This window comes from Sarcophilus harrisii, chromosome 4 (genome assembly GCF_902635505.1).
Source record: "Sarcophilus harrisii chromosome 4, mSarHar1.11, whole genome shotgun sequence".
Lineage (NCBI taxonomy): Eukaryota > Metazoa > Chordata > Mammalia > Dasyuromorphia > Dasyuridae > Sarcophilus > Sarcophilus harrisii.
The window spans coordinates 371,052,850-371,068,115 of NC_045429.1; the positions used below are offsets into that span (position 1 = coordinate 371,052,850).

Sequence of the window (15,266 nt, forward strand, 5' to 3'; positions counted from 1 at the left end):
ACAGTATAATGATTTTAGTTTTCATGCAATAATTCAACAATAAAATTCCAGAATTAATATTAATGTATTATCAGTCTTATTTCCACATTGAAAACCTGAGATGTTAAGAGGTTAAGTGATTTGTCCAAGGTCAAACTAAAGTTAATGACAGAATCAAAACTAAAAACTAAACCTAAGATACTTTGTCTACTGTCCTATGCAATACAGAACTATTACTAAAAACAGGGTCTTAAAGTACTCTCTCTCTCTCTTTTTTTTTTTAATGAATGAATTATGTTTCTGTGTAACAGATATGACTCCATAACTGCCATCATTCTTTCTTCCTTTCGTCACTACAACATACAGTATCTGAAAACAGTAAAGCAAACTGATCCTAATAGTATGTTTGCTGCTGATGGACACCACTCTCTATTTGTATAATTTGCCAGTTTTTAACAGAAAGGAAGGATGTGTGTAAAAATACAAACTTTTGAAACCTGATAATTTACAATTTTTCCATTTTCCACAGGCATAGTTCAGAGTCCCAGCAAAAGTGATGTCATCTCCTGTGTGTTGGGGTCTGTTGCACAGATATTTATAACACACATGGGGAAATCAAGAAAAGCCTTGAGAAGTTCAAAGGACACTGAATCCAAAGAAGAAAATAAATTTACAAAAGATATTTCCAGATGTTAGAGGTGAGAGATAGTGACCACTCTGATATGTATAATCTGGATTTCTTTAAATAACATACAACTCCACATTAAAAGCAAGAAAGACCAATGTGGAGCTGATAATGCCATTAAAATTTGCAAAGTGTTTTTACATAAATTATCTCATTGAATCCTCACAAAAACTCTGTGAAGTATGTGTTATTATTATGGCCATCTTAAAGATGAAGAAGCTGGCTGAAAAAGATTAAAAAGCTTTCTCAAGGATCTACACTAGTTAGTAACTATGGCAGTATTCAAACCAAGATCTTCTTGACATTGTTTTCATCATTCTGTCCACTGAGTAGTCCTGCTTCCAATCAGAAATGGATTTACCTAGAAGTTTAACCCAATAGTCCTCAAATTGGAGTTCTCTTGTTTCTAGTGCTAAATCAATCTCCCTGCCAAATTCCATTAAAAATAAATGTTTGAGGGCAGCTAGGTGGCACAGTAGATAGAGCACCAGCCCTGAAGTTAGGAGGATCTGAGTTCAAATGTGGTCTCAGACACTTAACACTTCCTAGATGTGTGACCCTGGACAAGTCACTTAACCCCAATTGCCTCAGCAAAAAACAAACAAACAAATAAATAATAAAAGTTTGGAACTCATAAATCCATTAGTTGTTAGAGAATTTTAGCTCTGATCACCACATTTCCAGTTAAACAGATTCAATGTGGCAGTTAACCTTGAAAAGATAAAAATAACTTATAAGAAATTAGCAATAAATGAAAATTCTTCTCCCCAAATGCTATCTCCCATTTAACAATCTTTGTGGTCAAATTTCACATGTAATCCAAGTCAATATATGAGACTGCTTACCAAAGACAAAACAGATAAATTGAGAGAACACTAGAATACATTTTGTATTTGTGTTATTATTAGTGTACTAGAAAGTTTCATCATGCTTTCTCAAAAAAAAAATGTCTATTATAAGAATTTAGCTGAATAAATTTTCTGAACAAGTTAGTTACCAGTTAGTATTCTGAACTAGAATATAATCTTTTGAGCTCAAATTCAAGAGAGTTTTGAGGGAAAAAACTCCATGTGTTATAAAATTCTCTTGTCTTATGAGGTTAAAACTGAAGAGCAATAATCTTTACATTATCAAAAAATGTATAATTTTATATTTCATGGTGCTGGCTAAAAATAAATCCTTGTAGATTCTGTGCCAAAATGAGAGACAAGGTGGTCTAGGGAATCTTGCCCCAGTACAGGGAATTGGAGGGACCTGGATTTTCAATCATAAATTCACCTTTGAACTTGAATAAAATCACTCTCCTTTTCCCCTGCTTCACATTTTGTTTCTATAAAATTGAGTCAGGGAAGGATTTTGATGATCTTTGGGGGTTTTAAGTGATTTAGATTTCTTACATGTACTGTACAAATAATGACTATCTATTCCTATCACCTAAACTCTTAAGTGCTTTGACAAAAGTTGCACTTTCATTTTTACAAGATGAAAAAGAAGGTAACACCAATAATCATGATTATAATGGCTCACATAATAATGGTAACAATAGCTCACATTTATACAGTACTCTAAGGTTCACAAAGTGCTTTCCTTTCAAAAGCCATGTGAGGTGGGTGGTACAATTATTTTTGTGGCAACACAGATGTGGTAGCATGATTCTGTTATGTACTTACTAACTGTATATCCTTGGGCAAGATAATTTACATGCCAGAGTCTCAGTTTATTCAGCTGTAAAGTGAAGAGGTTAGAAAAGATGATCTTTAATGATTCCTTCTAGTTCTGAATCCCACAAATCTCATAGTATCATGTTTAAAGTAGGTAAAGTATTGAAACCTGGAATCAGGAGAAGAGGGCTCAAATTCCAACTCACACTTCCATGATGAGAAGTAAATCATTTAACTTCTTAGTTTACCCCTCAGTTTAATGTGAGGATGATATTTTTACAGCCCAACTTAATAGGTTGTTGTTGTGAGGGAAGAATTTTGCAAACCTTAAAAATGATATTATCAATCATTATCATCCTTTCTTTATAGTTATAAGAGAAGACAAGGTTGATACAGAAAGGACCCTAATGTGACGTCAGGATACCTGGTCTTGAGTCCAGGACACTTACTAGCTATGAAATACTGAGTAATCTTAGTCAATTCATGAATCAACAGGCATTTATTTATTGAGCACTTATGCTGTGCTAGAATGTGGGGGTAGGGAGAGGAAGATTAGGATAAGAGGAATTTACAATCTGTTGTTCAGTCCTTTCTTTTTGAAGAGGCTTGATGTCTGATCTGACATGATCAAGGTCTGACTTGATGGTGAATTTGGATTTAAAGTTTTCATCTTCAGATTCAGGTGAATCTGGTGCCTTCTTTCTCATAAGGCTCTAAACATTCCTCAGAGTTTGTTTCAATCTGTTTATCAGGAGACCATTAGTATACTTTCATTAACCACTGGTCAGTAGACTCACTTAGCTCTTAGAAGATGGCATATTCTTTAAATGGCATGTTAAGAATAGTAGTTACAAAACATTCTTCCTCCCCCATAAACCTAGATCACATTTCCCCACAAATATAGACAACATCCATAGGACAAGTTGGCAAAACTTAAGCTATAAAGATGGCAAGATACACAAGTAAAATGTGTCATGAAGACCAGAGTTCAATCTAGCCTCAGATACTTACCAGCTGTGTGACTCTGGACAAATCACTTAATCACTTAATCTCTGCCTTAGTGTCCTCATCTGTAAAACAAGGATAATAATAGCACCAACCTCCCAGGATTATTGTGAGGACCAAATGAGATAAAATTTGTAAAGCATTTAACATTTGTGCCTGACATGTGGGATTTCGATATAAATCCTAGCTATTATAATTAAGTGTGGCAAAGGCAGCCCCCAACTTGTGCTACAGAAGGTCAGGGAAGATCTTCCTTTCTTTGTAAAGTTCTTAGTCAGTTTACCTGGGGTTCAGGGTCTCTGCTAGGCAAGTTATTCAGCTAGGTTCATAGATCCTTTGTCTCTACCTTCCCATTCTTTTCTCCATTGCCGGTAGTCATATCCCTGAATCTGCTTCTTCTCTTGGAAACTGTTTATGTGTATAATTACTTTGTGTGGAGTGTGTGTCTCAGCTCACTTGCTCGATGAGGTAGTTCTTACTGGTCAAATAGTTTCCCTTCAAAGCTCCATGACCAACATGGAAGGGAAGGAAAAAGCATTATTCTGAGAAGGATTCCCAAAATCCTTCATCAGATTGCTTAAGGGACTCATGACCCACAAAAAATGTTAAGAACCTATGATATAAAAGGTGGCACAAACTGAGCCTTGTAGAAACCATGATTCTAAGAAGTGGAGAAAAAGGAGTACTTTGTTGGTCTGGGGAGACAGCTGGTATAAAGGTACAGGGAAAGGAAGAGATGGAGCACCATGTATAAGTAAGAGGAAGAAGGCCAATTTGGATAGACTTGATGTTCTTAAAAGGGAATAATATATGATAAGGCTGGAAAGATAGGTTGGGACCAGGTTACGAAGGAATGTAAATGCAAACAGGAATTTGTATTTGATTTTATAGGTAAGAAAAATGCATTGGAATTTATTAAACAGGGAAATGATGTGATCACATTTGTACTTTGGGAAGGACAATAAGGAGGCTTTTTCAGGAGTCTCAGTGAGAGGTAATGAAGCCCTGTACATGGTGACTGTGCAAGGAAACAAAAAAGAAATCGATGTGAGAGATGTGGTGGAGGAAGACATTACAAGATTTAGCAATTGAATGGACAAGTAGAGTGACATGTTAAAGAAATGGCTGACATTAGAACTGGCAAAATGGTGATGCTCCTGATAGAAATAGAAGAGTTTAGAAGAAGGATGGATTTAAATGGATAGATAATGAATTCTGTTTTCGATATGTTGAGTTTGAGATGTCTCTAGAATATTCAGTTTGAAGCACTCAAAAGATAGAGATTCAGTATTAGAACTCAAGAGAAAGACTAGAAATAAGAGATTTAGGTCTGGGGGCCATCTTCATGGATGTGATTTTTAAGCTGATGAAGTCAAAAAGAAGTAGAGAATGTAGAAAAAGAAGAGTCTTCCAGATCTAAACTTGGGGGTATTTCTAAGAAGAGTAATTAGGATTTGGAATATACATGGTGATCTAACAACCTCATTTTCCTTATCTATTAACCATATCTATTAACCTTATCATTATCCATAGATAATGATACTTGGATTTCCAAAGTCATGAGACCATTGTGAAAGATATCACTGTAAAGTGATAGATGTGTAAGCTATTACAATATATAAACTATACTATATTACTACACCATTACTACCAGTTAAGTGACTATAACTCATTGTTCAAATGAGTATTAATTTAACAAATTAATTCAATAGATACTTGTGTGTCTATCATGGGCAAGACGTGTTAAACCCAGGGAAATAAAAGATGAAAATCCTTGTCCTCAAAGAATGTACCCTTTATTGTTTTTATCCTTAAAATAGCTATTAACCAACATGAATTAAACTAAATTCCTCTTGAAAGAAAGAAAATGTTTCTTCTGGGATTCTAATCAATGATGACATTTCTCTTTACCAAATTGTGTTTTGATGATCTGCTCTGCTGCTTATTTGTTCCAGTCTAATGTGCTCAGCAAGATAACAGTATTTTTCTAGTAAAATGAACTGTAATTATTTTGTGGGTATTTTAATAATAATGCCTTCAATTAAACTCTTTCTCTAAATCTAAGTTTCTACTCTAAAACCTCATAATTGAGCTCTAAGGAAAGAGAAATCTGATCCCATGCACTAAAAAGTTATTACAGGAGGAATGAGAAACTTAGAATGAAAACAGAAAGACACACAGAGAAACGGTTCTGATGAGGGGCAAAAATGGGAGTTGCAAAGTGACTGATATGGAGGTACCAAAACCTCACTAACATTTTCAATTTTCAAAAAATAAATATGAAAGATAGAAGCAAAGGTAGGTAACAGAAGTTGAATAAAGGCCATGACATCGTCATCTAAAATAAAGTCAGGACCTCAAATGCTTAAAATGAATTGAGGTTAAGGAAGGAAACTGTGATGACCGCGTATTTTAAAATCAGCCAGAGTCAGGAATTCAGGTTAAGGGAAAATCTTCAATCTTTATTCTTTGTGGAGGTGAAGGGAGATGGTGATAGCAATGTGAGCAGCTGCGACAAGAACCCAACCAGCAGTCTCCACCTCTCTTCCTGCCCCTCTGCCTCCATCCCCCAAAATCGTCCCTACATCATTTCCTATACAACACATCAGGACTTGCACAAAGAGTGGGCGGGGACCATTCTTTCTCCAAGCATATATATTAATTGAGTATGGTTCAATTAATACTATTTAGCCTCACGTGCTTGGGATCTCAGTGCATCAACTCGAGCTTCAGTCCATTACAGGAAACTAAGAAAAAAAATTAAACATATTATAAAAGAAGAGAATAAAAAAATAGAGAGAACCTCTGCTTGGGGTTAATGGTACTGATAACAGAGAGAAGGCAGAGCTGCTCAATAGTTATTTGCCTCTTTTTTCTCTTCTCTGAAAAATAACTTTTGCCCTGAAAACAACATAGCCAAACTAGTGAGGTGAGCTCCTATTTGCTCTTGGTGAACTTATATCATCTAGTCCAAATGAACTATATCCTCAGTTACTAAAAGTACTGGTAGGTGTGTTTACTTAATATCACTTAGTAGTTAATTCTATATGAAAAACTGTATGAAACAGGAGTCATACCATAATGTTGAAAGAGAGAATGTTGTTTTGATTTTCAAAAAAGAAGGAAAAGAACAGAATTTGAAAATTGCAGGCCAGTGACCTTAACTTAGATGTTAGGAAAATTCTCCCAAGCTTTAATAAATAGATGGTGAGTGAACATATAAAAAGGAAAATTTGAACATAGCTTTACCAGGTACAAGTTATGTAGATGACACATTTCTTTCTTTGACAGTTACCAAATTAGTAGATCAAAGATGTTATAGATATAGTTTATACAAGTTGATAAACAATCCCATATTTCTTGTGGAAAATATGATTCATAATATAATTAGATGGATTTAAATTTAGTTGAATGATTGAACTCAAAAGAATATTAATTAAAGATTCAACATCCACTTGGCAAGAGGTCTCCAGTGAAGTGGCCTAAGGATTTCTGCTTGACCCTTTGCCACTTAACATTTTATTACAAATTCAGACAAAGGGATAGATGGCAAGTTCTTTAAATTTTCAGATGACACTAAGGTATGAGGAACAGTTTAACACAATGATTATAATAGGCAGATTCCAAAAAGATTCAGCATTAGATAGAATCTAATAAGAAAAATTTCATTAGGGATAAATGTAACCTCTTAAACCCAAATTCAGGAAACAAGTATCTGTATAGAATTAAGGACCCAAATCAGTCTGACTTTCATTGATTGGTTGATAATAGGTCCCAGACCAAGCCTCACTTTCTCGTTGTTTGGGTTTTGATGGCTCAGAATGAGTGTAAATAGCAATTGTTTCTATTTTGTCCAGGAAATCTGAGGGTCTTCCCCTCCCAGATTGATTCTCTTGAGAGATCAAACTAGGTCATCTCTTCCTTCAGTTCATGACTAGTCTTTAATAGCTAAATAGATTTTGCCTCAAATAAACTGAGACCTGGGAAAGAGCTTAGCTTAAAAAGACGAGAGTCTCCTACTGCATCTGAGGCTATTGCCAATTGTCCTGAGCTAGATCTTGCCATTGGACTCTGATGACCCTTGAGGAGAGAGTGAGTTAATGACTTTGTAAAGCCATGCCTCACTTAAATCCAATTCACTCCTGAGTCAAGAAATAACCCTCTTGATATCAGTGGTGCCCTTTGAGATTGAAGGATGAACCCCAACAACAGAATTAGTGTAGATTAAAATTCATTTTTTAAAAGATCTAGGGGTTTTAGTAGACTACGAGTTTAACTGTTCTGGCAGTTAGAATAGTCAACAAAACTTAATTGATATTGTGCAACATTTAAAAAATATAGCATAAGGAGGTAGGTAATAAGTGGTCCCTCTTCATTTAATCCTTTTGAACCCCTTGGTTTAAAGACATCAATAAAGTGGAGATTATCTGTAAGAAGACAACCAAAATGATGAAGGGCCTTGAATCTACAGCATATTAATACTGGTTGGGTGAAGTAGGGATACTTAGCCTAGAGAAGAAGAAAATTCAAGGATAATATGACAACTATCTTTAGGAATTTGAAAGGCTATGCTACAGAAAAAGGATTATTCTCTTTGGTTCCAGAAGTCAGAACCAGGAGCAGTATGTAGAAGTTAAAAGGAACAAAATTTAAACAAAGTCAGGAAAAACTTTACCATTTTTATTATATCATATTATATTATATATTATATGATAATATAAATTATTAAAGTACAATTAGAACTATCCAGAAATGGAATGGGCTGCCTCAAGAAAAAATTGGTTTTCCCTCAATGGAGGCTAGATGATTATCCATCAGATGTGTTAGAGTGAGTATTTTTTATGTATGGATTGTACTAGATGGTCACTGAGTTCTCTTTCAGCTCTAAAATTTTGTGATTCTGTGGAAGAGAGATAACTCGGGAATTTTTCTTGCAGCTTGAGCCAGCAAGGTACAATATGTAGTCAATCACATTGGACAGAAAGTCTTTTGATCCAGGCTTAGTGATAGTCTCTTAAGATGAGTATGACTAAGTTTTTAGAGAGTTACCATCAGAGAGTTGGTTACCAGGTGAAATTTTTGGCCAAAACAATAGAGGAAATTGGCTCCTAAGAAATGAAGAAAATTATGATTAGTGTTTACACTAAGAAAATTTCAAATCCTTGAAATATTGTATTATCTAATAAAGTATTATATAGGCTTAAGGCACTTAATAATCAAATTCTTCCTATGAAATCTCTAAATGTTTAGCTTTCTTTTTTCATAATTTATATTGATTATGTGGAATTGGGTATGTTTCTCTTGTTCTGTCTCTTTCATACTCACATAAATCATTCATATGTATGCATATACATGCACAAACATATGTTTATATGTATATGTATTGCATATGTATATAAATGTATGCATATATACATATACACATGTGCATATAATATATGTATACGTAAATATATACTTTAGAAAATAAAAATAATGAAGCTTTTGAAAGTATTTAATATTAAGATAATCATAAGGGATAGTTATTACTGTGAGAAAGCTTCTCAATTGATCATAATCTCTTCTACATCTAAATTTGATACTTTACAATTAGGAGGCACATGTATTATGGTTATGCCAAATAGTAGTAAAAATTAAAGTTTGCATGCAAAAGATGAGAGATACAGAGTAATAATAGCCTGGTCTTGATCTTTGAAGAAAGGCAACTGATAGACAAGCATAATAAAATCTATTTCCTGAAATGTACTTATAAATACAGAATGTTTACTAAAACTAATCACAGAGAGTTAAAATTCAAATATAAATGAATTTTGTGTTTCTAAACCAATTTGACACAAGGCAAATGCCTAAGTGGAGAACTTGGCTATACCATATCCCTGAAAATTCAAGAAAAGCCAACAATGTTAACGAAAAATACTCATATTTATATATTAGTTTTTACAAAGTAAAAAGTAGTAAATTTTGAGTTTGCAAAATATTTCCTTAACAACTCTTTGGAGATAAGTATTAAATAATGAGATTCTTTAGGGGGCAATTAGTGTGGCACAAATGTAGATACTTAAAACCCAGTATCTGCAAAAGACTTATAATTGAATCTTTATTAATTAGTCTTATTGATTTCATTTATTCAATATTTACTTATTTAGAATTATAATCATTTTTTCTTTTTTATAGAATATTTTATTTTTATATTATAGTCATTTTAGAATGTACCCTTCTCCTCTCCCCGCTCCTACTCCTTCCTTACAACAAAGAAGACAAAAAATGATTAAGAAAAAATAACTGATGTATTGATCAAAGTTGATCGTGTATTATTTATCTTTGATAGAGCAACCTATCTTTTCTCTAAAAAAAAAGGTATTGAAACATTTTTCTTTAAAACAATAGTCACTTAGTCACTTTTTAATAAATCCCCCCAACTCCATTACAAAGCACACTTTTCAAAAAACTGATTATTGTAAATAAACCCATATACAAATATCTGTAAATTATCTAGTAGAAAGAAGAATTTTATAGTTTTTTTGTTTGTTTCATATTGAAAGTATGGCAAAACCAACTGTTATAACTCATTATCCTTTTGTTACCTCTCCAAGGTGACTTATTTACATTGCTGAATTCCTTTATTCTTTTTTTTTTTTTTACATTTTTCTTTTTTTTTAAATTAGAACTTAAGAAATAAAACAAGTATTTTCATAGCAAAGTAGTATAGAAAAAGGAGGATTACACCTGAAACTTTATGATTTACAACTAGCTATTCCTTTTAAATATACAACAAAGTCATCATGTAACTTTCTTTTTTTTTTCTCCTTCTCTCCCAACCACCAAGTGACTACCATTAGACACAAATATATAGATATAGATATACAGAGATGAATAGGTATAAGGTATCTATCTATATATGCATATACATATGTGTGAGTTCTTTTTCTGGATGCAAATAGGATCTTACTTCATAGAATCTTCCAATTAATTTGGGTAATTTTTTTTTTTTTTTGCTCTGCTTTTTTTTTTCCTCTTCTCTTACCAATTTAAATTTTGTGTTTCTAATCATTCCTTACAATGAAGTAGCATTTACTTGCATTCATATACCATAATTTGTTCAGCCATTATTCATTTATGGGGTACATGATTTGTTTTCATATTCCCATTATTAGAATAATGGTTCTATGAACATCTGTGAGCATTTTGTCTTTTCTTGCTGTCAATAATATTCCTGGTATATAGCTTTAGTAGCAAAACCTCTGAACTAAAGGGTATACAATTTTAACTTTCCTCAAATAATTTAAGATTATTTCCCAGTACATTTAAATTAGTTTATAGTTCCACTAGTAGTAAATTCATATTCATTCCTATCTTCCTATAGGCTCTCCCACAACAGGCTTTCTTGTCTCTTTGAATCTTGGCAATCTTTATTTATGTGATACAGTAGTTCATTGTTACCTTAATTTACATTCCTGCAATTGTTAATGATTTTGAACATTCTGGTGGTTATTGAGTTTGTATTTTCCTTTTTGAAAACTTCATTTGGAGCACTTTGATGTTGTTATTTTAATCATGTCTGATTCTTTGCAAGCCTATTTAGGGTGCTCTTGGGAAAGACACTAGAGTGGTTTTGTCATTTCCTTTTACAGCTCATTTTATAGAGGGAGGAAACTGAGGCAAACAGCATTAAGTGACTTACCTAAGATTTCACAACTAGTAAGTGTCTGAGGTCAGAACTGGACTCAGGAAGAGCAGACTTCTAGACTCCAGGCTCAGCTCTCTTATCCATTATGTCACAGCTACCCCCTACTTGTCTGTTGTAGAATAAGTTAATATTAAATATTGATGTTACTTCTCTATAGATTTTTGATGTCAAGCTTTCATCAGAGGGATTTAATGTAAAGATCCCTCCTCCCCACCATCTTTATCTGTTCTAGTTCCAGGTGAACTGATTTTACTTTTGAAAAACAATATTTTAAATTTTATATAATCCAGATTGTCTATTTTGCCTTTTGTAAAAACATCTTTTGTTTTCTATGAAATGTGTCTTCTGAAAACTACTAGTCTCTGATAATTATATATGACTATGAATCATGGGATAAAACAATTTCTAACAGATCCAAATTTCAGGTGACCCAAAGGGCAATGAATGGGGAGAGAAGCATGGTAGGCATTAGTCAAGTGCAGCACATATTCAGTGATGATTTGCATATAAGATATATAAAAGAAATGCAAATACATGTAGATCAGAGATGTGCAGTGTTTTTGTTTTTGTTTTTATTTTTGTTTTTTTGAGGTAACTAGGGTTAAGTGACTTGCCCAAGATCACACAGCTAGACCATTTTAAGTGTCTGAGGCCACATTTGAATTCAGATCTTCCTGACTTCAGAGCTGGTGCACTATCCACTGAACCACCTAGCTGCCCCAGAGATGTACAGTGTTATCTGGACAAGTCATTTAACTACTTTGAACCTCATTTTCCTGGTACACAAAATGAGGATAACAATACTCACAGTACTTATATCTCAAGGCTGTTGTAAGATATGATTGAGATGATTGTAAAACAACTTTAAAGTGATATATAAATGTCAATTATTACTAATTCAAATAGATTTAAATAAACAGAGAATGGACATAGTGAATTCTTATATTCTCATTGACCTGGTCAATCAATTGTTGAACTAGGAAAATGTCTTTAAATCGTCTGTGAAATATTTATGAATATATTTCATCAGGGATATTTTTGCTATGTACATAGGTCATGCTTATAAAAATGTTTTGTGTTAGATTATGTGATAATAAACTGTGCTGGACTTGACTCCAATTCCAGTGAACTGTGATAGAAAGAGCCATCGGCATCCAAAAAGAGGAATGCAGGGACTGAATGTGGATCACACTACAGTATTTTCATCATTTTTGTTCTTGTTTGTTTGATTACTTTTTTCTCATTTTTTTCCTTTTTGATCTGATTTTTCTTATGTAACATAATAAATGTGAAAATATGTATTAGAAGAATTACACATTTAACATGTATTGGATTATTTGCTGTCTAGGGGAGGAGATGGGGGAAATGGAGAGAGAAAAAATTGAAACACAAGGTTTTGCAAGGGTAAATGTTGAAAACTATCTTTGCATATATTTTGAAAATGAAAAGCTATTATTTAAATTTTTTTTGTTTTTTTGTTGTTAAATTTTCTTTTGAAACATCATACAAATTTAATGCAGTTTAGTCTTTGACAATGTATAATCTCTAAAAACAAATATAAAAGAGTCATGAATAATAGCACATATCACCCCCTTCTACTTTTGCATTGTATGGCTTATTAAAGCATAAAAATGTATAAAAGTTGATACGAATATTGTTTTTTGATTATTTATAATTTGAAGCTTTTAACAATTGTTTTCTTTTGCATTTTTGTTCTAGTCATATAGTCAGGTCTGACTCATAGTTATCTCATTTTGGGGTTTTCTTGGCAAAGATTTTGGAGTGGTTTGTTATTTCCTTATCTTGCTCATTTTATAGATGAGAAAACTTAGGTGAACAGGGTAAAGTAATTTGCCCAGGATCTTGTAACTACTGTCTGAGGTTGGATTTGAACTCAGATTTTCCTGACTCCAGGTGTGGCACTCTCTCCATTGTGCCATCCAGCTGCCCTTCTTTTGTATACTCATATTCATTTTATGCATTTTTCTTTTCATCCTGCATTCTTCACTCTGCCTTATTTCATAAAAAATCATGAAGATTTTTTATGTTAGATACTTTATTGATTAGTAGACCTCCTTATAAAACAATATATGCTTTTTTTTTTCAGTTATAGAATTTTGTCCTTTTTTATAATGGTTTGAAAATCAATCCTGAGTGTCTTTAAAATTGTCATCTCCAACACAAATTTCTCCTGCATGTATTTGTCACGTCTAACTGTTCATCATTACTTTTAGATTTTTTTAAGGTAAAAAATGAAGAAACAGGAGAACATTCATAACTAATGTACTGAATCTTTTCAGTTAAGTTTAAAAAATGAAACAAAATTCAGTAACTATTTGTAAACAGCGATTATTTTTCCAACCTACTTTTCAAAAGTTAATGACACAATATTGAGGTAATCTCATGTCCAAGAACCCTGCAGTCTACTATATTGGTTTTCTTGCTATTACCCAAACAAGACTGTCCAGTTTCCAAATCTAGGACTTTTATTGGCTGTTCACCATGCTTAAAATTCTCCTGCTATTCTTTTCTACCTTCAAGCTTCCCTTACCTCTTTCAAGTTTCAGCTGAAGTATCCCTTTCTGTAAGAAAACTTTACAGTCTTCCTTATTTTTAGTACCTTCCATCTGAACCTCCCCAAATTTTCCTGAATATAGATATATATAGATATGTAAATAAAAAGGTATAATAAAAAAAGAAAAGAATATATATATATAGAGAGAGAGAGAGGGAAAGTTGGGAAAGCAAAACATGAATTTCAAAGCTAAAATCTATTAAAATAACAAATACAAGAAGTTGGTTATTTGATAATACTAACAAAAATAATAAAGCTTTTACTAACTTGAAAAAAATCAGAAAACGAAATTATAGAAATCTCAGAAGCAATAAAAATAATTATCAGAATCTACTATATAGTTTTATGTCAACAAAGTGGAGAGTTCAAATTAGAAATAAAACTAGAAGAAAGAAATTGCATGAAAAAGGCACAAGAAAAATCGGACTTACAAATAAGGGAAAAATAACCTGAGAAGGAAATAAAAAATGCAAGCAGATAAAAACAGGGAGTGGAAATGTTATGTTGTGGTTCACACTCATTTCCCATAGTTCTTTTGCTGGGTGTAGCTGGTTCTCTTCATTATTGAACAAATGGAACTGGTTTGGTTCTTCTCATTGCTGAGGATGGTCAGGTCCATCAGAATTGATCAGCACATAGTATTGTTATTGAAGTATATAATGATCCTGGTCCTGCTCATTTCACTCAGCATCAGTTCATGTCAGTCTCTCCAGGCTTTTCTAAAATCATGCTGCTGGTCATTTCTTACAGAACAATAATATTCCATAACATTCATATACCATAATTTATTCAGCCATTCTCCAACTGATGGGCATCCACTCAGTTTCCAGTTTCTGGCCACTACAAACAGGGCTGCCACAAACATTTTGGCACATACAGGTCCCTTTCCCTTCTTTAGTATCTCCTTGGGGTATAAGCCTAGTAGTAACACTGCTGGATCAAAGGGTATGCACAGTTTGATAACTTTTTGAGCATAGTTCCAAATTGCTTTCTGGAATAGTTGGATACATTCACAATTCCACCAACAATGTATCAGTGTCCTAGTTTTTCCACATCCCCTCCAAACATTCAGCATTATCTTTTCCTGTCATTCTAGCCAATCTGACAGGTGTGTAGTGGTATCTCAGAGTTGTCTTAATTTGCATTTATATAGTTTGGTTTTATAGACACAGAGACACACACACATATATATGTAAAAGACATGAGTTTCTATTTATCTTATTTGCATATTTATGTATTCATCTATATCTCATTTGCGTATCTTTCCAGCTATGTATCTATCTCCTGTTTGCATACCTATCTACCTATCCATCTACTTATTTATTGATCTATTTGTCTTGTTTGCATATATATCTATGTATCTATCCATCTATCTATGTATCTATATCTTATTTGCATATCTATGTATCTATGCATTTATCTCTTGTTTGCATATCTATCAATTGGTCAGTTGATCTATCCATCTATTTATCTTTCTTCCTTTCTTCCTTCTTACCTATTCATCTATGTATCCATCTATGTATCTATATTTTGTTTGCATAGTTTTGTATCTATATTTCGTCTGCATATCAATGTAACTATATCTTGTTTGCATATCTATGTATCTATTTATATCTTATTTGTATATCTATGTCTTGTTTGCATGTTGTCTCCTCAAACTGTGAACTCTTTGAG

General features: G+C 33.0%; 1 long non-coding RNA gene across 1 annotated transcript in view; it reads left to right on the forward strand.

Moving 5' to 3' along the window:
- The first annotated feature begins 277 nt into the window (after positions 1–277).
- LOC111720456 overlaps positions 278–15,266 on the forward strand; it is a 52,998-nt gene continuing 38,009 nt past the window's right edge. The window contains exon 1 of the long non-coding RNA XR_004233949.1: positions 278–677. This is a non-coding gene — a long non-coding RNA (uncharacterized LOC111720456). The remainder of the gene's footprint in view (positions 678–15,266) is intronic.